This window comes from Stegostoma tigrinum, chromosome 9 (assembly GCF_030684315.1).
Source record: "Stegostoma tigrinum isolate sSteTig4 chromosome 9, sSteTig4.hap1, whole genome shotgun sequence".
Lineage (NCBI taxonomy): Eukaryota > Metazoa > Chordata > Chondrichthyes > Orectolobiformes > Stegostomatidae > Stegostoma > Stegostoma tigrinum.
Window position 1 is genome coordinate 52,039,529 of NC_081362.1, and position 24,845 is coordinate 52,064,373.

The window sequence follows — 24,845 nt, forward strand, 5'->3', positions numbered from 1 at the left end:
TTTTTGTCTCCAGCTTTTTCTTAGAATTGGCAGTTTTCCAAACCTCAGTGACTTTTCCAGAGTTTATGCAACTATTATATCTGCAGCTACTTTCTTCAGCATCATAGAATGCAACCCATCAGATCTAAGGGAATTTTCAGCTTTTAGTCCCGTTCACTTCCCGAAAACATTTTTTCTCGAGATGTTTATTGTATGTATTTTCTCCCCTACTTTTTAGCTTTTTTGTCAGTGCACAACTCTTCTGTCATTTCCTGGTTCCCCATTATTATTTCCCCATCCTCATTTTTTAACGGGCCTATTTTCATTTTTGCCGTTCTCTTCCTTTTCATATATTGAAAGAAGCTTTTATAATTCCTTTTCATATTACACAACAATTTACCCTCAGAACATATTTTTTCCTTCTAATATTATTCTTTTCAGTTATCTTTTGTTGGTTTTTAAAATTTCCTCAATCCTTTGGTTACCATTAATTGTTGCTACAGTGTATTTCTTTTTCAATTTGATGATATCTGTCACTTCCTGAGTTAACCATGGTTGGTTTATTTCCTTCCTAGAACAATTCTTCCTCTCTGGGATGTATCAATGTTTTAGGTTATGGACTATTGTCATGACTCACTGAGGTGATGTACTAGAAATCAAGCCCTGCAATCTTGGAGTCATGGCAGAACTTTAAGTATTTTATAAAAACTACACAAACTCCCAAACTACCACACTTTCAGACCCAGATTGATAGAAAGCGCAGATCAGGTTTTTGTATTTTACAAGAATAACTATTTATTATAGGTAATTAGATACTAGCCACAGCTAAGCAAATAAATTAAATGAATTAAGCTCTTCAAATTAAAACTCTAAACTCCTTACAAACTCCCACTTTTACACATGTGGACAAACATAAACAGGAGGAAAAAAATACACACGGAAAGAATAAACAGTTCTTATTAGTGAGATCTAATGGGTTGATTCTTGCTGATCTGAATGTTTTTTTTCTTGGCTTTCCTTTCCTGAATACTTCCACAGGTTAACAAGAGGCACGCGTGGCTGGTTTACTGATGAAATTTCTCAGATTTTTCCACATCGGATTTATTCACACACTAAACCGTTTAGCTACCTGATATCCAATCATATAGTTATTGATTGGTAAAGGATTTTTTTATTGTTTTTTTCATGCCTCCAGTTCATATATCAGTCAGGCTCCACTTGTAAACAAACCCTCATTTCCAATTTGTCTGCACATTTCTGGAGCCCACAGTTAGACAAAGTTCACAATAGGCATCAAGATGCTCACTTTCAAAACATGCAGCCATCCTTGTAAATTCCTAAGAATCAAACAGTTCGTTCTCAGTTCAGTCCAAGTTTTAAAAACCACAAAATAAAGAAACACAGTCTTTACACTGCTTGAATATCTGCTATTGTTCATCAACCATATTTTTTGTTAAACTTCTTCTCCAGTTCACTCTAGCCAACTGTGTCCTCGTTTCTTTACAACAAGCCATGTTTAAATTTAGCACAATTGTTTCTGACCCAGGTTTCTTGCCATCAAACTGAATCATGTTTCGTTTACTGTGTCCTGAAGACCCATTTACTCTGAGATCCTTCATAAAACCTAGCACATTACCATGGTACCAGATGCAAAGTAGCCTGATTCCTCCTTCAATCCACAATCCACAATTCCGGGAAACAGTGGATGATGGATAATGTTCCACATGTAGGCTATTGGAGAAAATGCAGAGGCACGGGTCTGAGGGAGATTTAGCAGTTTGGATTAGAAACTGGCTTTCTGTAAGAAGGCAGCGAATAGTGGTTGATGGAAAATATTCAGCCTAGAGTCAGGTCACTCGTGGTGTGCCTCAAGGATCTGTTTTGGGACCACTGCTGTTTGTCATTTTTATAAATGACTTGGACGCAGGCAAATGTGGATGGGTTAGCAAGTTTGCAGATGACACTAACGTCGGTGGAGTGGTGGACAGTGTGGAAGAATGTTGCAGGTTGCAGGGAGACTTGGATAAACTGCAGAATTGGGCTGAAAGGTGGCAAATGGAGTTCAATATGGATAAATGTGAGGTGATTCACTTTGGGAAGAATAATAAGAAGGCAGAACACTGGGTCAATGGAAAGATTCTTGGTAGTGAGGATGTGCAGAGGGATCTTGGTATCCATGTACATAGATCCCTGAAAGTTGCCACCCAGGTTGATAGTGCTGTTAAGAAGGCTTACGGTGTGTTAGGTTTTATTGGTAGAGGGATTGAGTTCCAGAGCCGTGATGTCATGCTGCAACTGTACAAAATGCTAGTGCGGCCTCATTTGGAATATTGCATGCAGTTCTGATCGCCCCATTACAGGAAGGATGTGGACGCATTGGAAAAGGTGCAGAGGAGATTTACCAGGATGTTGCCTGGTCTGGAACACAGGCCCTATGAAGAAAGGCCGAGGGACTTGGGCCTGTTCTCATTGGAGAGAAGAAGGCTAAAAGGGGATTTAATAGAGACATACAAGATGATCAGAGGATTAGATAGGGTGGACAGTGAGAGTCTTTTTCTGAAGATGATGACTTCAGCTTGTACAAGGGGGCATAGCTACAAATTGAAGGGTGATAGATTTAAGACAGATGTCAGAGGCAGGTTCTTTACTCAGAGAGTGGCAAGGGCGTGGAACACCTTGCCTGCCAATGTAGTTAACTCAGCCACGTTAGGAGAATTTAAACTGTCCTTAGATAAGCATATGGATGATGATGGGATAGTGTGGGAGGATGGGCTTAAATTACTTCACAGGTCAGCGCAACATCAAGGGCCGAAGGGCCTGTTGTGCGCTGTATTGTTCTGTGTTCTATGTTCTATGAAACTATCTTAAATATGTTGTATGAATTCTGACTTTTGGTGATCTCTGCCAATTTGATTTCAGAATCTACCTGAAGATTAAGTTTACCCATGATTAACATACTTCCTTTTTTTTAACCATGCCATCATCATCATCTAATTTATTCTTTGTCCAGCAGTATTGAATTGAATTAAGTTTATTGTCACATGTACTCACATGAGTATGGTGAAAAGGCTTACAAGTCACCACTTATAGTGACATCTTAGGTAGATAGGTACCTACACACAGATAGTGCTGGAAAATGTCAACAGGTCTGGCAGCATCTATGAAGAAAAATTCAGAGTTAACATTTCAGAACTGAGGAAGGGTCACCGGACCCGAAATGTTATCTCTGACCTTTTCTTCACAGATCTGCTGAGGTTTTCCAGCAACTTCTGTTTTTCTTCCTGATTTACAGTTCTTTTGGTTTTTAATTAGACACAGATTCTTGGTACAAAGCAGAAAAGTAAAGAAAACAAAGTTAAAAAGTTAAACATGACAGCCATTCTTACTAAAAGGTAGAAAGAAAGAAGTTAACAGTTCAACTTAACAGCACATAAATACCTAACCATGATGGACTTGCTGCCAGCCGCCTCGAGCAGCCTGCTCCTGGCCTCGCCTATAATAGGAGAGCAAATATGAGGAGGCCTGTAGACTACACCCACCAACGTGTTCTTCTCCTTATTATTTCCTACCTCCATGCAAATGCATTCTTCATCTTCCAATCCAGGATGTTCCAAACGGGAACTTGCACTCACTTCTATTTATGGCAATTGTTCATCCAATGGATTTGGTGAGCAAAGTTATCAGGAAGAGGCAGCAAACGGCATGAGAATTGGGACTAGTAGCAGAGGCGGTTGAATAGATGAGAAAGAGCAAAACAGCATAAGTCGTGAATAACAGCTGTGTTTGCAGAGTAAATGAGTGAGTAAATAAGTGTGTCATGAATAGAAACCAGATGACTGGTGCAACATTCCTGCTGTTGACCTGAAGGGAAATCTCCAGCCATGCTTTCTTTGCTTCAGTAGCAAGTATCTTCCTTCCAATGCTGTCAAGAAAGGTGGCTTTCTTTGGTTCCTCACTGTCCCCAGTATCTAGCAATGGATTGTGAAATTGGCATGGAGCCCTTGCTATGATCTCATTGGCCCAACTGTTTTGAGGGAATGTCTAGTTGATGTGAATACTGGAGAAATTAGATACCTAAAAGGAACATGGCTAGGTAGATCACATTGTTTAAATATTATTTTAGTTTTACTAAAGTAATCTTTCACTAAAACATAAGCATACCATGTTGCAATTTCTGTTTTAGCCAAAAAACTAAACAAAACAAAAGATTATCAATAAGAATAAACATAAACAAGCTAAGAACATTGTTAATATAAACCAAAGAATTGCAGATGCTGAAGTTCTGAATCAAAACAGGAATTGCTGGAGAAATTGAGAAACTCAACAGGTCTGGCAGCATCTGTGGGGAGATAAGAAAGTTAAAGTTTCAAATCCAGCAAAGACAATCAGTTCACAACACAGGGTTGGTGTTATACTAAAAACTCTTCTGGATTTCTCTCACAAATTGCAACTTTCCCCAAACTTGGTGTGAACAGACCTCACAGATTTTATTGGGGCTGCAAACTCGGAATCACTAGTTCATCTCTCGTTAATCCTAATGTCAGTCGAGGATTCTCAGTAGCTTCATTAAGGGCTTCTAATATCCCCTCCAATGCTTGAGATCCCCTGGTCTGTAGCCAACCAAAATAGAAGAGGTTAATTTAGGAAGGCATCGAGCACATCAACATCCTTGTACAGAAACTTGCAAAGGTAAAGTTAAAGTGCACAAACCTCCCAACAACTCATCTTCCCAACCCTCCAAGCACTGCCTGCCCTGCATATGGCAAAGCCTGTAGGTCACACATTAGAATTAACAACCACATCCAAATCTACTGAACAAGAGTGGAAGCAAGTTGCCTCTAATTCTAATGGACTGCCTAAGAAGGGGATCTCAATAGTGAGGCCCCCGGAGGGAAAATGAAGTCAGATTTGCATTCCCAATGGCTATCAAGTAATCCCTGTTAGGCAGCCCAAGTGTGTGAACATTGACTGAGGATGGGAACAAACTGTGATGCCTTCAGCAATCTGAATAAAGAGCTGACCACTGACTGGGAACATGAATAACGACATTGGCTGGCTTCTCATAAGCCTCGCAGCATTCCAGAATTGAACAATAAAATTATACAGTACATCACAGAGTCTCTGAAATAGTTTTTCATTCCTCTATACTATCTCCCCATCCTTTAGTATGGTGGATTAATGATCATCTTTGCTTTTGAAAATTGCGAAAGCATTTATGTGCGAATATCCCACTACAAATTAACTTTTTCAAGAGATAAAGTAAGAATATGTGAAGGGATAACATATTGATATTAAATACAGCTGTTAAATAATGACTATCACTATTGACTGTCCAATATAATATGTAGATCCTGACATCACAGATAGAGGCCATTCAGCCATCAAGTCTGTGCCATCTCTCTGAAAAACATTCAACTCCCCACCCCCATAGTCTTTACCCCTTGCCTAATCCACACCCCTGGATGCTATAGGGCAATTTTAATAAAGCCAATCCACCTAATGTGCACATCTTTGGACTGTGGGAGGAAACACATACAAGCAATTTCCACGCAGACCGTCACCCAAAGCTGGAATTGAACTTGCATCCCTGGCACTGTGAGGCAATCGTGCTCACCATTGTACTGTTGTGATGCCCATGGACAACACCTATACAGATAAGGCTGGTGATTCACATACTTGGGCTTGATTCTTATCTGGGGGATAATAAGACAGTTTGCTTAATTCTGGAAATTTACGTTTGAATTTTAAAAATTGTTACCAGATTCTTTGACCTTGATCTCCAGATTGTTGCAGGCTGGATGTATGGACCCATGCTAGAGGTTGAGAGCTCACAGAAGTCCCATTAATATCTGTGGTAATTTTGCAGGAAGTCTTAATGTTTAATGGATAATTCCCATGCTCCTTTACGCACTCCACAAATATCTCCAACTCTGAGTTAGAGTTAATTCTGGTGTACGTAAATTCATAGACACCCTGGAAAAGTTTGACAGAAAATATCTTGTTTAATTCCTGGGCAACTACAGAGCTAACAATCCAGTTGTTCACACTAACTGCTTGACTATTATCCTGAAACCCCAGCCTCACCACTTGACTACCCTCATAACAACCCTCTGGCATTCTCTGGCCTAAACCAAGTAGGCCCCCAAGCTCGTGGTCAATGACAATTCTGCCCCTGACAACCCAACACAAGTCTACTCCTCGAGACTTAAGCTGTCCTGACATGTGTCCAGACTTCACTCACACTCTACCAGCTGATTACAAACTCGCAATCAAAAATGTCTAGCGATTGGCTTCTCCCGGTCTAACACAATGGTTGTATTTGCTGAACACAAAATTATCATTCTTTTACAGGGCCGGTAAACAGCACAGTTTGCTTGAAAATCTAAGATAGGTTTACTCATCAGATAAAATAATTACTGAAGCTTATTTCATCAAACAGAAGTGTGGGTGCACACCATTACAAATGCTTTCCTGCAGTCTGATCACATGGTGTCATTCTGGTCCCTGCTTCATTACCATACTCAACTCTCAGTGCAATATTGCAGTATTGGCTACTCTTCCCAAGCACACCAACTTGCACGCCAAATGATTACCCTGCCCTCACCCATACTGATGAGTCCAATCAACCAATGATCTGCTGCTCATATTCCCACCCCTACCCTGCATCTTCTGTTGCAACTTGACTGGAATATGCCAGATCCACATTACATATACTCACTTCAACCTTTACCATTTAGTCATCTCATCTGCCTTACTCAAATTGTCCACCTGCCCACTTCACAAGCTTCATAAATCACAACCACTGGCCATTCTCCAAACCAAGCAATCGATCTGAATGTCATCCTGTTCACCAAATACACTGCGCACTTGAGAGCAGCATAGGGAAACAAAGAAGTAAGAGTGGAGGATCAATCTGATAATGGTTGCCTCTCTGTAGCTGGCACAGCTATTTATTCTATTCCCTTGTTTGTGTTGAGGATCGCTAGAACTCTGCAGCAAGCCATAGACAGACTTGCTGGCCAGGGGACAGGATGGTGCTTTAAAGTGGAAGAACAACACCTCATTTCCCGCTTGGGGGCCCTGCAACCCTCCAGATTCAACATTGAGATTAATAATTTTAGGGCCTAAACTCTCCCATGTCCCTGCCCCCTACCCCATACACCAGGGGGTGTTACCACATAGCCTGCCATGACACACTACTCGTTGTTAGCCACTAATAGTTCCCATTCACAAGCATTCACCCTCCCAGTCTGAATGTTATCAACTCTTTCTCTGTCAAACTGCTGTTCTCCCTCTTTAGGCTCTATCCTTTTGTATATTGTCTACCCCATCGCCTTCCCCTTTTTTCTGCCCAAAACCTGACGTTTTCCAGTCGCTATCAGTTCTGAGGAAGGGCCACCGGACCTGAAACATTAAATCTGCTATTCCCTTCACAGATGCTGCCAGACCTGCTGAGCTTTTCCAGCAACTTTGTTTCTGTTCCTAGAACATAGAACATAGAACAGTACAGCACAGAACAGGCCCTTCAGCCCACAATGTTGTGCCGACCATTGATCCTCATGGATGCACCCTCAAATTTCTGTGACCATATGCATGTCCAGCAGTCTCTTAAATGACCCCAATGACCTTGCTTCCACAACTGCTGCTGGCAACACATTCCATGCTCTCACAACTCTCTGCGTAAAGAACCTGCCTCTGACATCCCCTCTATACTTTCCACCAACCAGCTTAAAACTATGACCCCTCGTGCTAGCCATTTCTGCCCTGGGAAATAGTCTCTGGCTATCGACTCTATCTATGCCTCTCATTATCTTGTATACCTCAATTAGGTCCCCTCTCCTCCTCCTTTTCTCCAATGAAAAGAGACCGAGCTCAGTCAACCTCTCTTCATAAGATAAGCCCTCCAGTCCAGGCAGCATCCTGGTAAACCTCCTCTGAACCCTCTCCAAAGCATCCACATCTTTCCTATAATAGGGCGCCCAGAACTGGACGCAGTATTCCAAGTGCGGTCTAACCAAAGTTTTATAGAGCTGCAACAAGATCTCACGACTCTTAAACTCAATCCCCCTGTTAATGAAAGCCAAAACACCATATGCTTTCTTAACAACCCTGTCCACTTGGGTGGCCATTTTAAGGGATCTATGTATCTGCACACCAAGATCCCTCTGTTCCTCCACGCTGCCAAGAATCCTATCCTTAATCCTGTACTCAGCTTTCAAATTCGACCTTCCAAAATGCATCACCTCGCATTTATCCAGGTTGAACTCCATCTGCCACCTCTCAGCCCATCTCTGCATCCTGTCAATGTCCCGCTGCAGCCTACAACAGCCCTCTACACTGTCAACGACACCTCCGACCTTTGTGTCGTCTGCAAACTTGCTGACCCATCCTTCAATTCCCTCGTCCAAGTCATTAATAAAAATTACAAACAGTAGAGGCCCAAGGACAGAGCCCTGTGGAACCCCACTCACCACTGACTTCCAGGCAGAATATTTTCCTTCTACTACCACACGCTGTCTTCTGTTGGCCAGCCAATTCTGTATCCAAGCAGCTAAGTTCCCCTGTATCCCATTCCTCCTGACCTTCTGAATGAGCCTTCCATGGGGAACCTTATCAAATGCCTTACTGAAGTCCATATACACCACATCCACAGCTCGACCCTCATCAACCTTACTAGTCACATCCTCAAAAAACTCGATAAGGTTTGTAAGGCATGACCTACCCCTCACAAAGCCGTGATCCTGATTTACAGCATCCACAGTATTTTCAGCTTTTAAAGATGGTGCAACTGTGAGGCATGCCACTCATTCTGGGATAGTGGGGACTGCTGATGCTGGAGTCTGCGATAACAAAGTGTAGAGCTGGATGAACACAGCAGGCCAAACAGCATCAGAGGAACATGGCATGCTGACATTTCAGGTCGGGACCCTTCTTCAGAAATGGAGGAGGGGAGGAGCCTCTGAAATAAATAGAGCTGGGGGAGGCAATGATAGAAGGTGGATAGAGGAGCAGATAGGTGGAGAGAAGACGGACAGGTCAAGGAAGCGGGGATGCATTCTGGATGTCCACTGATGGCAATTTGTTCTGGGGACAGTGCATAGAAAGATGGGGTGGAAATCAGACGTGACGGCACAGTAGTGCATAATACACAATTATTGAGCAAGTTTACTACAAGAAAAACTGTTGTATGTTCGGTCAATAATCAGTCCAAATATCTTGACATGACTTAGATTTAGGTAAAACAATATAAGATTTACCGTTTTGAGCCCAAAGACTCTTGTTCAGACTACTTCTGATTTATAAAACAGTCCAAGATGAGAAATGTTGAGTCGCCAACTAGGTGAGATTAGGAACTAATTCTTCATTACACTGACTCTCTGCTTTTATTTGCAAATCACATGAATTCAGCACTTCGTACAGAGTTGGCTTCAAACCTGCTTGTGGTATTGGTCTACACACGTTAATGAATTCTCTCATAGCTTGAATTTCACAATAGATTGTAATTTGATACTTGATATTCAGCTTTCAGTGAATCCGTTCCAGGGCTATCACATCTCTGATAACATGTTCAAGCTTGCTGATTGAGATTTTGCAAGTGTCCAGCACACAGTACCCTTCCAGCAGGAGATTTCTTGACATCCTGGCAACCAGATGAGATTGTGACACAATCTTGTCTTCCAATTTCGATCTTTGATTACAAAATCCAAAGCCTCAGATCAAAAGCAGGGGTTTCAAATAAACCAAATAAAGAAATGGTTAGATCACAGCCAGTGTGCTGTGTAGAGTTCTGATTATTTTCTATTCTAAAACATTCTATTCTACTTGTTTCGGTGCATGTAGTTGTCAGATAACATCATAATGAATTTTTGGCTGAGATTCAAGGATGGTTTTCTATTTAACTGTCATCATTGGATTGCCTCTGCCGATGCAGAGGGAAACGATAACTTTGCTGGAAAACAAATTTATTACCTTGTAAAAGGCCAATTTTTAAAAGAGTTTTTTTTAAAAATGCAATAGAACTCTGCTATCATTCTGGAATCCAATAATGTTGCAGCGTCGACATCAATTTTTAGAAATGTGACTTTTGCCAATTATGAAATGGTTAATGGCCTTTTGACATTGATTATATGAATGGAGTGATTATTTAGCAGTTTTATGAAAGGTGAAAGGAAATATAATTCAAAGGAAATGTCAGATGGATCTTTCCATTTTGTTTCCTGACATTATCCTCTTGTGGTTTGTGAGTCCTTTAAGGTGCAATGAACCAGGTCTATTAGTAGAATTGGTCTAAGTCTATCAAAATCGCATGGAAGTGTAAAATAACCATTCTTACAATTGAATCAGCAAGGGTTTGAATGCTGCATGTGAGCTTGTAAGTACACCCTTATTTTGAGCCAGCAAAATTCCTGAAATTGAAATAGGTGCAAGAATCCTGAATTTAACGCTCACCCATTTTTTTTAAAGCCTTCCTATCTGACGACTTTAGCAAATCTAGGTTTATGTGCCTTGCTGTCATATCATTACAAATAATCATGCATATTATCATATCTGTACCATCTGTATTATCTTTATAGCTGAACACTCATGTGCTATTGAATATTTATCTCATGATTGCAGCTATATATAAATAACTCATTGTTATAAATGACCACAGGAAAAAGGGCTGCTCTGTGCACTAATGCATACTAACATCAAAAAGACATTACTAAAGGAAAAGGTTTATGCTTTATTGTAGACAAAACATACTGAGGAAATGTCCCCCATGCACTTTTGTGTTTCATGTCTGTCACTCACCGTACGTCTGATTGCTATAACTGAAGCCATACTTCACCATTGTGGCTGAGCATATTTCACGTTGATGGTCGATTGTGCATTGAAGGGAGGTTTGTCCTTACATAGTTGTGTAAGCTTCAAAAGGACACTTTTATTTGACTTCCATGAAGCCTGATGAGTGGCTTCCTTGAAACCGTCCCTTGACGTACTTTGAAATTAAGGTTCCTGAAAGTTGCATTTTTGTTGTTGTCTACTGCCACCAATCTTAAATTCTAACCTCAATAACAGAAAAAAAAATTCACAAGTGATTTGCTGTCAACAGGCCTATTTCCACACGCATGTGTCCTACATATTGAAAAGCATTGAGGAAATGATTTTATTTTGTTCCCATATCTACAGCAACATTGAATGTGTGATTCAAACAATGTGTAGATTCATAGCTTTAAAATGTGACAACCAATGCAAAGGATTTGAATGTATGCAAAATTAAGAGATATGCCTCGGAAAAGGACGCTAAAGGGAAATCGGAAGCTTAAAGAGTGAAACTTTGCAATTGTGTAATTCTTTGAAGCCGAGTAATTGATTGTAGAATAACACGATTGAAAAAGCAATAGAAATAGACTTTTGGTGTCACTTTAAAAATATTCCAATAACCATTAATACACCAGTTGGGAAATAATTTATTTTTGTATAATGCAAGTACCATTGGCATGCATCTCCATCTCCATGAAAACTAAATATCCCATATAACCTGTTTTGAACTTCAGTGTTCCTTGAACATGTTTCCATCAGTTGAAGTGAAATGTACAGTTGATTTCAGTGATTTATTATATGAAATTGAAATTGTTAGTTCTCATGGTTAGGAAATGTACCATTTCTGAGAATACAAAATTTGCCTGCAGACATTGCGGTCAATAACAATAAAGCTGTTTTTTAAAGCCAGTCTCAAGCTAAATAATAGTGCAAATGCCAAGGAAATTCCATCATCTAATGTCAGAATGCCAAATTTTCAATGAGTGTAGTTGGCCAAATTAAGAACAACTCATTTTACTGACCAGGACCTGAATATAACAAAATCTGTTATTGACAAAAAAGGACCTGAATTGGGTGAAGAGAGACATTGCCCAAATCTATATAAGAAGGCAGAATTTTAAGGCAGAGTTTTCAATAGATGTGAGGGAAATTTGGAAGAAGTTAACAAATTTAATATAGAACATAAAGATTAAGTTAAGGAGATTACTCCATTGTTTCTGTGCAAGATGTATGGAGATGAAAGAAGTAGTTGTTAAAGACATATACTAATATATTGAGAAATGTTAGAAGGAATTACACATTTTCTACTTATCTATGAAATTGTTATCTGCAGAGATGATTTGAAAGGCTGTTCTAACTTTCTCACCCTGAAGTCGCTACTTTGAGAAGTGAAGACCAAGGGTCTTTACAAGCACCTGCAAGAGCACCCGAAGGTTGGGACACTGTTGGGAAAATGTGTACAAACAGTCCCCAACTACAAATGGGTTCCCTTCTTGAGTCTGTTCGCAAATTGATTCGTATGCAAGTTGGAATACGATATAGGAAAATATAAAATAGCCATTTATAAGTACAGGCAGCATTTGAATCTCAGGTCTTCAAAGTTATACCCCTCTATGGGATCATGTTGGTAAGCACAAATGTTTGTAAATTGGGGACATCATTGACAGAACTGGCGAAAAGGTCAGTGTCACCATCATTCCAAGGATCTTGTTCAATCAATAAAAAAAAGGACAGTCAATGACCTCCCAAGAGGAGTCAGGAAGGTACACTTCTACATCTTTCCACCTCTCTCATTAATATCTCAAAACTCATCTTTAGCTACCTCCTCCCATCGCTCTGAACTAAGACATCCAGTCCATTACATAGATCAACAGAAAATCATATGATAATGCTAGAACACCTCATATTTTCATTTCTATGTTTCACAACACAGCTACCATATTTATTTCTCATATGCAATCACAGGTGCAAACATCATCTACCCTCATCATTTCACATCACACAACGTTGCACTTAACATTTGTTGCCTCTCTGCTCTCATCCCGGATTGTTTTACTCACACCCTCACTGCAACCATTTTAGATTAGATTAGATTCCCTACAGTGTGGAAACAGGCCCTTTGGCCCAACAAGTCCACGCCGCCCCTTGCAGCATCCCACCCAGTCCCATCCCCCTATAACCCACACACCCCTGAACACTACGGGCAATTTAGCATGGCCAATCCACCTAGTGAGCACATCATTTAAAGCCTACACCTTACCGCGCTGCACTTACTTTCTCAACACACACTGAACAATAGTCTGAATGGACAAGGTTGAGTTAAGTGGAATTGAAATTCAGGCCATATGTTTAATTGGCACTTGATTCAATATTAATCAATGTCAAATCTACCCCAATTTACACTTCCTTTCCTCTCAGGATATAAAAGAGGGTATAGATCATTTACAATGTGAATTGGTTCTGCTATTGCGTGAGACCATGATGGATCTACGATCAATACCATAGAGCAATCATTGCCCCATAATTGTTAATATGGTTCAATGTCAAAGAATCCATAAATCCCAGATTAAAACTTAACCAAGAAACACTAATTCTCATTCTGTATGTGAGATTGCTCGCTGAGCTGGAAGGTTAGTTTTCAGACGTTTCGTCACCATTCTAGGTAACATCATCAGTGAGCCTCCGACGAAGCCTTCGTCGGAGGCTCACTGATGATGTTACCCAGAATGGTAACGAAACGTCTGAAAACTAACCTCCCAGCTCAGTGAGCAAACTCATATCCAGAACCTCAACCTGAGCTACAAATCTTCTCAAAACTCGCTAGCACCTATGGGCGCAATACGCTAAAACTGGCCCCAAGATGGGAAACCAATGCCATCCGAAAGAGTGCCACCCGCGAACAGCTGTACTTCCTGCATGAATGCCTAAGGAAACAGGTACGACCTAAATGTCTCAAATACAAACCTCCCCTTAACACCCCGATAGCCAAAAGAATAGCTGAGCAAAACGGCTGCAGAATGCTTAGAGAAATGATCAATTAATTCTCATCTCTGGAAGAAAGTTCCAAACTTCTACCACCTTTTGTGCATTATTTACATATTAACAGTACTGGCATAAAGTTACTCAGATAACTTACAGTAACCTCTACAGGCTGAACATCCATTGTTTGGAAACAATAGTCTTCTAGTACTATTTTTGAATAGACCACTAGAAAGGGGACAGAAGAAAATATAGGAGTTGGGACAGTGAAGTCATGAGGGATTTGAAAATAAAGATGTTTATTAACCAGGTGTCCCTGTAGATCAGCGAAAGTGGGTGATGGATGAAGATAACAGGCAGAGGGTGGATTTTGGGAGGCAGTTCAGCTGTGAAGAATAGACAGATCTGGAGAAAACAAAGCAACAGATGAGGATCTTAACAGCTATTGGCAGCAGAATTATGCAACAAATTATTGGCAACATTATGGGCTAGAAATAGTTCCAATAGTGCTGTAGCTATGTTTGTTTTTTGATGCTTTTTACTCTCCGTGAAAAGTATGTAGTGTTGGAAGGAATTGAAAGTTGATTAATAACCTGCTTTGAGCTACCTGAGTGTATCATCCCTGGTTTATAGGCTCTGGAACGGATATTGAACTTGGGGATTTCCAATACTGAAGTATTACCAACAGAGTCAGTCTGGGTCTTGTTGCAGCTAAGACACAGACTAGCAGCAAAAGCAAGCCAGTTAGCACATTGAGTCTGCTCCATCAACCCCAATAATCCTTGATACCCTTATTGATTAAAAACCTGTCTGTCTCAGCCTTTAATATAAATAACAACCCAATACCGAAAACCCTCTATGATAAAGAACCCTATAGATTCATTACTCTCTGAGAGGAGAAATTTTTTCTTGATCTCTGCCTTTAGTGTGCCTTCTCTTATTCTGACACTATGCCCTCTAGCCTAGACTCTCTCACAAGCAGAAACAACCTTTTCACATCTATCCTGTCAAGTCCCCCAAGGATCTTATAAGTTTCAATAAGGACTTCTCGCATTCTTCTGAAATCTAATGAGTACTGACACAATTACTCAACCTCTCTTTTCAAGACAACTCCTCTATACCTGGTATCAGCTTAAGCATCCTTCTCTGGACTGCCTCCAATACCAAATTTATCTTTTCTTAGATATGACACCCAAAACTGTTCACAGTATTCTAGCTATGGTGTGATTAATGTCTTTGCAGTTTTAGCAACAGTCCACTAATCTTATACGCCAGTCCCTTTACAGTAAAAATCAGTATTCAATTTGACTTCCCTATTACCTGCTGAACTTGGATGCTAGGTTTTTGCCATTTGTGCACAAAGCCTCCTAAATCCATCTATGCCATAGCTTTCAGTATTCTTTCTCTACTGAAATAATATTTGGCTATTCTTTCTGCTAAAGTGCATAAACTGACTTTTTCCTATGTTACATTCCACTGCCATATCTTTAGCTACTTGCTTAACCTGTATATATCCGTCTGCAGACTCTTTAAGTCCAGCTCATCACCTACCTTTCCATCTATTTTTGTGTCACCTGCAAATGTGGCTATAGTACATTTGTTTTCCTTATCCAAGTCATTAATATATATTGTAAATAATTATGGTTCCAGCACAGATTCCTGTTGCACTTTGTGGTCAGAAACTCACTTTGGATGCAAAGATGACATTTGAGAACAATCAGCAGGCTCAGATAGATTCCAGGGAGAAGAACGAAATCGCTGGGAAGATGGAACTTGTAAGGAAGGCTGAAGACATTTGTCTTCTGTCTTCCTAAGATTTAATTACAGGAAATTTCTACTCATCTAATACTGAATATTTGACAAGAAATCTGACATTTTCTAAACAATGGGAGTGTTGAGAAAGTGTTTTTGAGATGAATTTGGATGTCACCAATGTACTTATGGACAATGAAATTTCTTTCAGATTAAGTTGTTGAGATGAGTTATTAGATGAGAAATAGGTAGAACTATGGAGGCATCAGAGATGACATTGTAGGAGTAGGAGCAGAAGTCTTTGTTAAGTACTTTGATTAGATAAATAAGAATAAACACACATGAAAACAGTCACATTCTGCCGGATAACAAAGTGTGAAGCTGAATGAACACAACAGGCCAAGCAGCATCTCAGGAGCACAAAAGCTGACGTTTCGGGCCTAGACCCTTCATCAGAGGGGTCTAGGCCCGAAACGTCAGCTTTTGTGCTCCTGAGATGCTGCTTCGCCCGCTGTGTTCATCCAGCTTCACACTTTGTTATCTTGGATTCTCCAGCATCAGCAGTTCCCATTATCTCAGATCACATTCTACTGGATGACAGTGAAGAGGCAATAGAGGAGGACGGTGTGGTTAATTACATTGAAGCCAGGAAACAGGACCACAAGGATGAAGAGAGATACATTACCTTTGTCACAGCTCCATAGAATGTCATTCATGACTTTAATAATGCTCCTGCAAAGCATCTCAATTGATATATTTTACTATGTTAAAGGTACAATGCAGATGACATAACCCACCCTTTACAACTCCATGTTGACTAGCTACAATCAGCTTAGTAAGACTTCGTAATACATGTGTTGTCTCTGGCAAACTATGATGAGTGTAGAATTGGGTGCTACAAGATCCTGCAATGTTTCTGGCTGAGAATGCGTCGCAAAAATCTCTATTTATTTTATGTGAAATTGCAGATTTGAATGGATTGCATTTAGAATTCAGTTAAAATACCAAACAGAGGAAATTTTTACAGTATTATTGGGCTTAACATAAATGTTGGCACCTACTAGTGTAATTATGTTCTGTATCTCAATGTTGATAATGTTGAGAAAGTGTAAGTGGACAACAATAATGCCAATAGTAGAAAACAAAGCATAGCTTTTGGGTAATAGCTCCAGATGCATATTATTGGACACTAACCAACTCAGAATTACTCTGCTTGTCATTCTACAACTCAATAATGTTGCTTAGGTAATAATAACAAATCTAAGAAAAGTGACCTTTTGCAAATGCTTCCGATAACATTTGCTAAAATTAACTTATGATTGTAATATTTCCTTGCTGTATAAATCAGTTCATTAAGACACTGACTTTTTTCTTTACGTACTATTACAGTTCATAAAAAATATGATGATAGTTAATAGACATCTGTTGTCATATTTAAACTGGATTTTCTTCTTCCTCTCTTATGCTTTCCTATTGTTTGCAGATCTCCCTTGATGGTTCACTCAGAGATGGCAAGTGCAGTGTTTTGTGTATCATCAGGATACTTTCGTTCCCATTAGCTGTGCCTTTCACTGCAGCATTAGGCCCTATGTGCAGATTAGAAATGTTTGCAGAAGAGGTCAGGCCGGGAGGTCAGTGACGACGGTATCCTGGGGGAAAATTACAGCATTCAATGGTATGAAGTGAAATGAAATGTGATTTGATGCAGAAACTATGGATGTGGACTATTTTCGTTGAGAGCAATTTTAGTTTTCACAAACCCATTGAAGATGCAGGATTAGGCCTCTTTCAAAGTGTGATGTAAACTGAGTGATTAATATATTTTGATGTCATCTATTGTAAGTTTAGGTTCTTAGATTCTGCGTTAGTGAGAGATATGCATATTTTATGATTCTGAAGTTAATAATTAACTTACAAGTTTTTCTGTAGCCATGATGGTTTCTTTTAAAGTAAATGTTAATATCGTATTTTGGAAGTTGTAACTTTTTATTTTCACTAGCAGGGCTTCACCAATGAACATATTAAATAAACTCTAGTTATGAGGCCAAGAGAGGTTTATTTTGATGCTTACAGGAAGCATCTTTACTTAAGAGAACTTTTTTTTCAGTTTTAGATTGAGTTTTGAATTGTCCTATGAAAACCTTGAAAACAGATGTCTATATAGTCCAGTTATCCTGAGAAGGGGAAAATATGGTAAAACTAGATTACTATAGAATAAAGAGCTTGTGTTAGTCTCAGACGAAGAGGGTTTTGGATAAAATCCTGAAGAATATATATAAGATGAGTGCATTGAGGCTTCAGAAATAAGCAATGTGCCATTCTAGTTTAGTTAGACTCATGAATGACTTAAAACACCTGAGATGTCAGGGACAGGAATATTGGTTTGAGGACTATAAGAGTGGTGTCTTTGGGTACTGAACAAAAAGTGCTCTGGGCACTGTACTAGAATATGTTCTGGGTACTATATAAAAGCTTTTCTTTTCCATTTATAAAGGAATGCTTTGGGTTTAAAAGGATTATACTTTTACTCTGTGTTTAAATAAAGTCTTTCAGTTTGTGCTGTAAGGAGATAGTTTGGTTTATTCTATTTTATTCTCATTTCTTTAATTAATAAATTTCTTCTTTCTTAAAAGCAAAATACACAGCACTATGTGTTTATGTTTCAGCAAAAGACTGTATGGTTAAAACAAAATCAAAACAAATTGTAATTTAATAAGCTAGATTCAGTCTGGGATCTGGCCTGTCCTATAATAATATTAGCTGGAACATAACAAAAGGTACTCACAATGGTTATATTGTTTCTTCCTGGGATCTAAAGTATTATAATTCTTCTGTTAGTTGTTTAGATGGTGGATAAATTATTCAAAAACATTATTAATGAACTTATAATTTTATCCAGGTTATAGTCATTCTTTCTTATTTCCTCACGATTTTCAAATATGTTTTCAATTATCTCAGGAATGCCCAATAAAACTCTTGCACCCCACAGAGAAAATGACAAGGGTTTTTGTTTCCCCTTTATAGCTGCACCCTCTGCTGACATTTCTTTCGAAGTTTAATTTCTGAGGGTATATGTTTTTTCCCTCAACATTTACCAAAGTACTTTGTTTGGAATAAAATTGATAGCGCAGAATGGAATTTGTTATAATTGGAGAAAATAATTCAGTGACTAGATATGTTTCAGTTCTTTAGAGATCAGATGCATAAATAAAACGGATCTACACAGGTTAAGTGATAGACTTGTGAATATTATAAATATAAATTGAAAACCTTCAAGTGAAAACAGAGCTATGAAACTTTAATGTTAAAATTTATCTCAGGCTAAAGCATACAGGCAGACTGTTTTACTTTAGACCACTTCTCTTTCTGCTACAGCAGGAAACATGGCTCACACTGAGTTACTGGCAAACAGTATCCCAATTGGGAAGGCATAATATTGGGCTGCCCTGAATGTGACCTAATCAGGAAAATGGTTGATAGTATAGTGAAGGAGGTAACATCATGAAGTAAAGATGTGGCAGAGTAGCAGTAGTGGTTGTAGGGGAGCTTGGGCCAGCAAACGTGCATGTTATTTTGATAACAGAAGGATCACTCCTGTTTATGCTCGCAAAGAAAAGTAAAGGCAATGGCTACCTTTCTGGGCCTCTCTTGTTGAATTTCAAAGATTTACTGAGAGAAGCATCCATAACAGATGCTCAACCCAGTGGGATACTAAAAAGCCATCATGCCCTGACATATGTCATTGGATGCTGATTAGCAAAAATTAATGACTTTTCCATCTGATTTAGGTGAATAACTCCAGAAACCAAGGCCAACCTCAGGAATGTTGGCAACTGCATGGAAACAGAGTCGTACATTCACTACCTTCAAATTAACACTCCCCTATTTCGTTTGCGAGTTGGGGTTTAAGTTAAACTCTCCATTTGACGAACACCAGTGCAAGAGATGCTCAATATGAATTCAGTTTTTTCCCAGCATCGCTGGAAGTGATGTGATTCTTTGTAACCTCACAGCATTGTTCTCTGCAGTTGATTTGGAATGCTCCAGAAGAATTTGATTTCATTGATGTACTGCTAGAATTCCTCATTCGGACCATTGATAAAATTAATTTGTCTTCAGACAAAGATGCAAATTGGTCTCTGTATCAAACTGCCTAAATGGCATTAATTAAAAAGAAAACTTCTGAGGTGTAAATTATCTGTAAGTCCTCTGGTATGTCTTTGGAGGTGTGACAGTAAATTCCTCAATTTGACAGCAGTGTTGCTGCATCACAAGGATAGAAGATAACGTGACCTGCCCTACAGAAACCACAACAGGTCTGGGAACAGAAATGACAATGCTGTTGGGTTTGCAGTATGATAGGGAGATGAAGTAGAGGCTGTGAAGAGTGGAAGCTCTGCATGAGCTCAATGTCCAATGGCATGGCCAGACCATCCAGTGAAGCCAGTATCTCCAAGCGTAAAATCTTGACCCCTGTCAGATAGCCACCTTATTGAGGCCCTCATGAACCTCTGGAGCAGAATGTGTCAGTGATGTCACCTTCCTGTGAGCTGGCAAACAAGCCATCCTTTATTCCTCGCACAGGGACGTCCGCACAGGTGACTAACTATTTGTTGATCACTGCCATAAGTCAGTCTGCAGGATGACTGCAATAGCAGTACCTAAGCTGGTGTGAGTTTTCGAGGATGAAATGCTGGAAAAAGTCCAACAATTTTAAGCAAGTCGAAAATGCCAGTAGGTGCTTTATCAAGGAGTAGGTCATTTGGTGGCGCGAAGCTGTCGAAGGGCGGAGCAGCAGTAGAGAGTGAGTATAAACCTACTGGAGCTGGCGATTGGGGCCTATTTGGCGGGAAGCTGTCAGAGTGGGAGCAGCTGCACAAAGTGAGTATAAACATACCGGAGCTTGGGGATTGGGATCTAGTCCGCGGGAAGCTGTTGGAGGGCAGAGCAGCAGCTCAGAGTGAGTATAAACCTACCAGAGCTTGGGGACTGGCCGAGTCAGCGGGAAGCTGTTGGAGGGAAGAGCAGCAGCTCAGAGTGAGTATGAACCTACAGGAGCTCGGGGATTGGGGCCTAGTTGGCCGGAAGCTGTTGGAAGGAGGAGCAGCAGCTTAGAGTGAGTATAAACCTAGCGGAGCTCGGGGATTGGGGCCTAGTCAGTGGAAGCTGTTGGAGGGAGGAGCAGCAGCTCAGAGTGAGAAGAAACCTCCTGGAGCTTGGGGTACATTGTAGCTGTGAAAGAAGACTCGAGTGATGGCAGTGTGAGGTTCTGACCTGATTGGCCAGTAGAAATCTGCACTAAATTTGAAAAAGAACATGGCAAAGAAGTATCAATAAATTTAGTTAACTCAATAAAGTAATTAACTAAGTAGAAATGGCTGGACAGGTGATGTGTTGTAACTATATGATGTGGGAGCTGTCGATCCATTGCGAGCTGCAGTGACCACATCTGCAGCAAGTGTTAGTTGCTCGAGGAACTTTGGCACAGATTTGATGAACTGGGCTCTGAGCTTCAAACACTATGGCGCATCGGGAGGGGGCAAAGTACCTGGACGCTTCAGGAGGCAGTCACACCTGGTAGATTAAGTCCTTCAAATTTGGTCAGTGGCCAGGGACAGCAGGGGGTGACTGCATAAACAACAGGTAGAGAGATCCTGCATTCAGGTAAAGAGGAGCCTCAGGGAGGCACTTGCTCCCCGTGTTGGTGAGGAAAAGAGCTGCAGCGAGGATGAGCCAATTGACCACTGCACCATGGAACAAGAGGCCATTCAAGAAGGGGGAGCAAAAAGACAAGTGGTAGTTGTAGGGCATTCTCTAATCAGGGGAATAGATAGTATCCTTTGTAAGCAGGATTGAGAGTCCTGAATGGTGTGTTGCCTGCCCAATGCCAGGGTAAGAGATGTCTCTGATTGGCTTGGAGAGGGAAGGGGACAATCCAGTCATTAGGATCCACGTTGGAACAAACAACATAGGTAAGACTAGGAAAGAGGACCTGTTCAGGGGCTATCAGGAGCTAGGGATAAAATGAACGAACAAATCCTTAAGGGTTATAATCTCTGGATTACTATCCAAGCCATGTGCAAATTGGCACAGGGACATGAGAATAAGGGATTTAAACATGTGGCTAAAGGAGTGGGAAAGAGGGGTTAATTTCCATGGGGCACTGGCATCAGTATTGGAACAGAAGGAATCTGTACCGTTGGTATGGTCTCCACCTGCACCGAGCTGGGACCAATGTTCTAGCGAAATCAGCTCGTTAACAGGACTTTAAACGAGAAAGTGGGCGGAAGTGGGGTGGAAGGGTAAAACTTTCTCCAGTGGGGAGCAAATTCACTGGTTAATATTTGTAGGGGTGGATTCAACCACGTGGAAAAATATGGAAAAAATGACAGGAATGGAGAACTCACGAGAGGTTATTAAATTCTCCAACACAAACACAAATAGGACAAGGGTGTTTGGAAAGGGTTACGAATCAACCTTCAAGCATGCTGGAAAAATGAATGACAATAACAAAGGGGACGGTTAATACAGGACTGAAGGTGTTGTATCTGAATGCACGCAGTATAAGAAATAAGGTAAGCGAGCTTTTGGCGCAGATCGAATTTGACAGATAAGATGTGGTGGGCATCACGGATACATGGATTGGAAGCTGAATTTCAAGGATATACACCCTATCAAAAGATAGGTAGGTGAGCCTTACTATTAAGAAATGAAATTAAATCAATATTAAGGAACAATTAAGGGTCAGATGGTATAGAAGAGAGATAATAAGGAGTAGATCTGGATGAACACAGCAGGTCAAGCAGCATTAGAGGAGCAGGAAGGTCAATATTACTGGCCTAGACTCTTCTTCAAAATTTTCTGAAGAAGGGTCTAGGCCCGAAACGTCAGCTTTCCTGTTCCTATGAAGCTGCTTGGCCTGCTGTGTACATCCAGCTCTACACCTTGTTATCCCAGATTCTCCAGCATCTGCAGTTCCTACTATCTCAGATTGTGTAGAATCTGTGTGGAACTGTAAAGGTAAAAGAAATGGTTGGAGTTATGTACAGAACTCCAATCAGCAATCAGGAGCTAAGGTGCAAGATACACCAGGAGATAGAAAAAGTGTGTAAGAAAGGCCAAGTTACAGTGATCATGGGGATTTTGATATGCAGGTGGACCGGGAAAATCATGTTGATTGTGAATTATAAGAAAAGGAATCTACGAGATGATTTTTTTGGGGCAGCTTAAGGTAAAAGAACCTTTAGGAGGCAGTGATCACAATATTATTGAATTTACTCTGCAATTTGAGAGGGAGAAGATAGAATTAGAGGTAACGGTATTACAGCTGAATAAAAGCAACTGCAGAGATATGAGGGCGGAGCTGGACAGAACTGACTGGGAGAGGAGCCTCGCAGGGAAGACAGTGGAACAGCAATGGCAGGAGTTTCTATAAGTAATTCAGGAGATGCAGTAAAAATTCATCCCTAGGGCAAAGAAGCATGGTACAGGGAGAATGAGGCAATGATGGCTGACTAGGGAAGTTAGGGACAGCATAAATGCAAAAGAGAAAGCATATAATGTGGTAAAGGACAATGGGAAACCAGAGGATTGGGAAGCTTACAAAGAGTAACAGAGGAAAACAAACAAAGAAATAAAGAGGGAAAAGATTATCCATGAGGGTAAGCTAGCCAGTAACATAAAGGAGGACTTAAGAGTTTCTTTAGATATATAAAGGGCAAAAGAGAAGCAAAAGTGGGCATTGGATTGCTTGAAAATGATGCTGGAGAGATCATAATGGGGAACAAGAAAAAGACTTGAAGAGTTGAATAATTACTTTGCATTAGTTTTCAGAGTGGAAGACATGAGTAATATCCCAAAAATTCAACAGAGCTTAGTATGGTGGCCATCACCAATGCAAAGGTGTTGGAAAAACTGAATGGTCTGAAGGTGTATAAATCACCAGGACCAGATGGACTACACCCAAGAGTTCTTCAGGAGATAGCTGAAGAGATAGTGAAGGTATTAGTGGTGATCTTTCAGCAGTTGCTAGAGTCAGGGAAAATCTCAGAAGGCTGAAAAATTGGTAATGTGACATCCCTGTTAAAAAGGGAGTAAGGCAAAAGATGGAAAATTACAGGCTGATTAGCATAACCCTGGTTGTGGGTAAGATTTTAGAGTCTCTTGTGAAGGACAAAATTTCTAAATACTTGCAAGTGTATGGTAAAATAGGGCAAAGTCAACATTGCTTCATCAAGGGGAGGTCATGCCTGACAAATCTTGAGGAAGTCACAAGCAGGTTAGACCAAGAGGAGCCAATGGATGTTACCTACGTGAGCGTGAAGCCCTTTGACAAAGTGCCACACAGGAAGCTGCTGAGTAAGATAAGGTCCCATGTTGTTAGAGGCATGGAAAGAAGGTTGGCTGTCTGGCAGAAAGCAGAGAGTGGGGATAAAAGGGTCTTTCTCAGGATTGCAGCCGGCACCTAGTGGTGTTGTGCAAGGGTCAGTTTTGGGGCCACAACTTTTCACTTTCTACATTAATGATGTAGATGAAGGAACCGAGTTTGCACATGATACAAAGATAGGTAGAGGGACAGTTAATATTGAGGAGGTAGGGCGGTTGCAGAATGATTTGGTCAGGTTTGGAGAGTGAGGAAAGAAGTGGCAGATGGACTACAACTTGGGAAAGTGTGAGGTCATTACTTTGGAAAGAAGAATAGAGAGATGGACTACTTTCTAAATAGGGCAACAATTCAGAAGCCTGAAGTTCAAAGAGACTTGAGAGTTCTCTCCCCGGATTCTCTCAAGGTAAACTTACACGTTAAGACAGTGGTGAAGAAGGCAAATGCAACTTTGGCATTTATTTTGAGAGAACTTGAATATAAAAATGGGGATGTACTTCTAGTCTCTGGTCAGGCCACACTTGGAGCACAGTGTGCAGTTTTGGGCCCTATATTTCTGGTAGGATGTACTGGCCCTGGAGCAGGTTCAGAGGAGGTTCACAAGAATTATCCCAGGAATGAAAAGCTTAACATATGAGGAACATTTGAGAACTCTGGGTCTATACTCGATGAAGCTTAGAAGAATGAGGGGAGATCTAATTGAAGCTTACAGAATACTGAATGGTTTGGACAGAGTGGACGTTGGGAAGATGTTTCTATCAAACAGCCGAGGGCTCGAGGGCATAGACTTAGATTAAAGGGTAGATCTTTTAGATCAGGGATAAGGAGAAACTTTTTCAGCCAGAAAGTGGTGAGTCTATGGAATTCACTGCCACAGAAGGCTATGGAGGCCAGGTCATTGATTATATTTAAGATGGAGGTAGATAGGTTCTTGATTGTCAAGGGA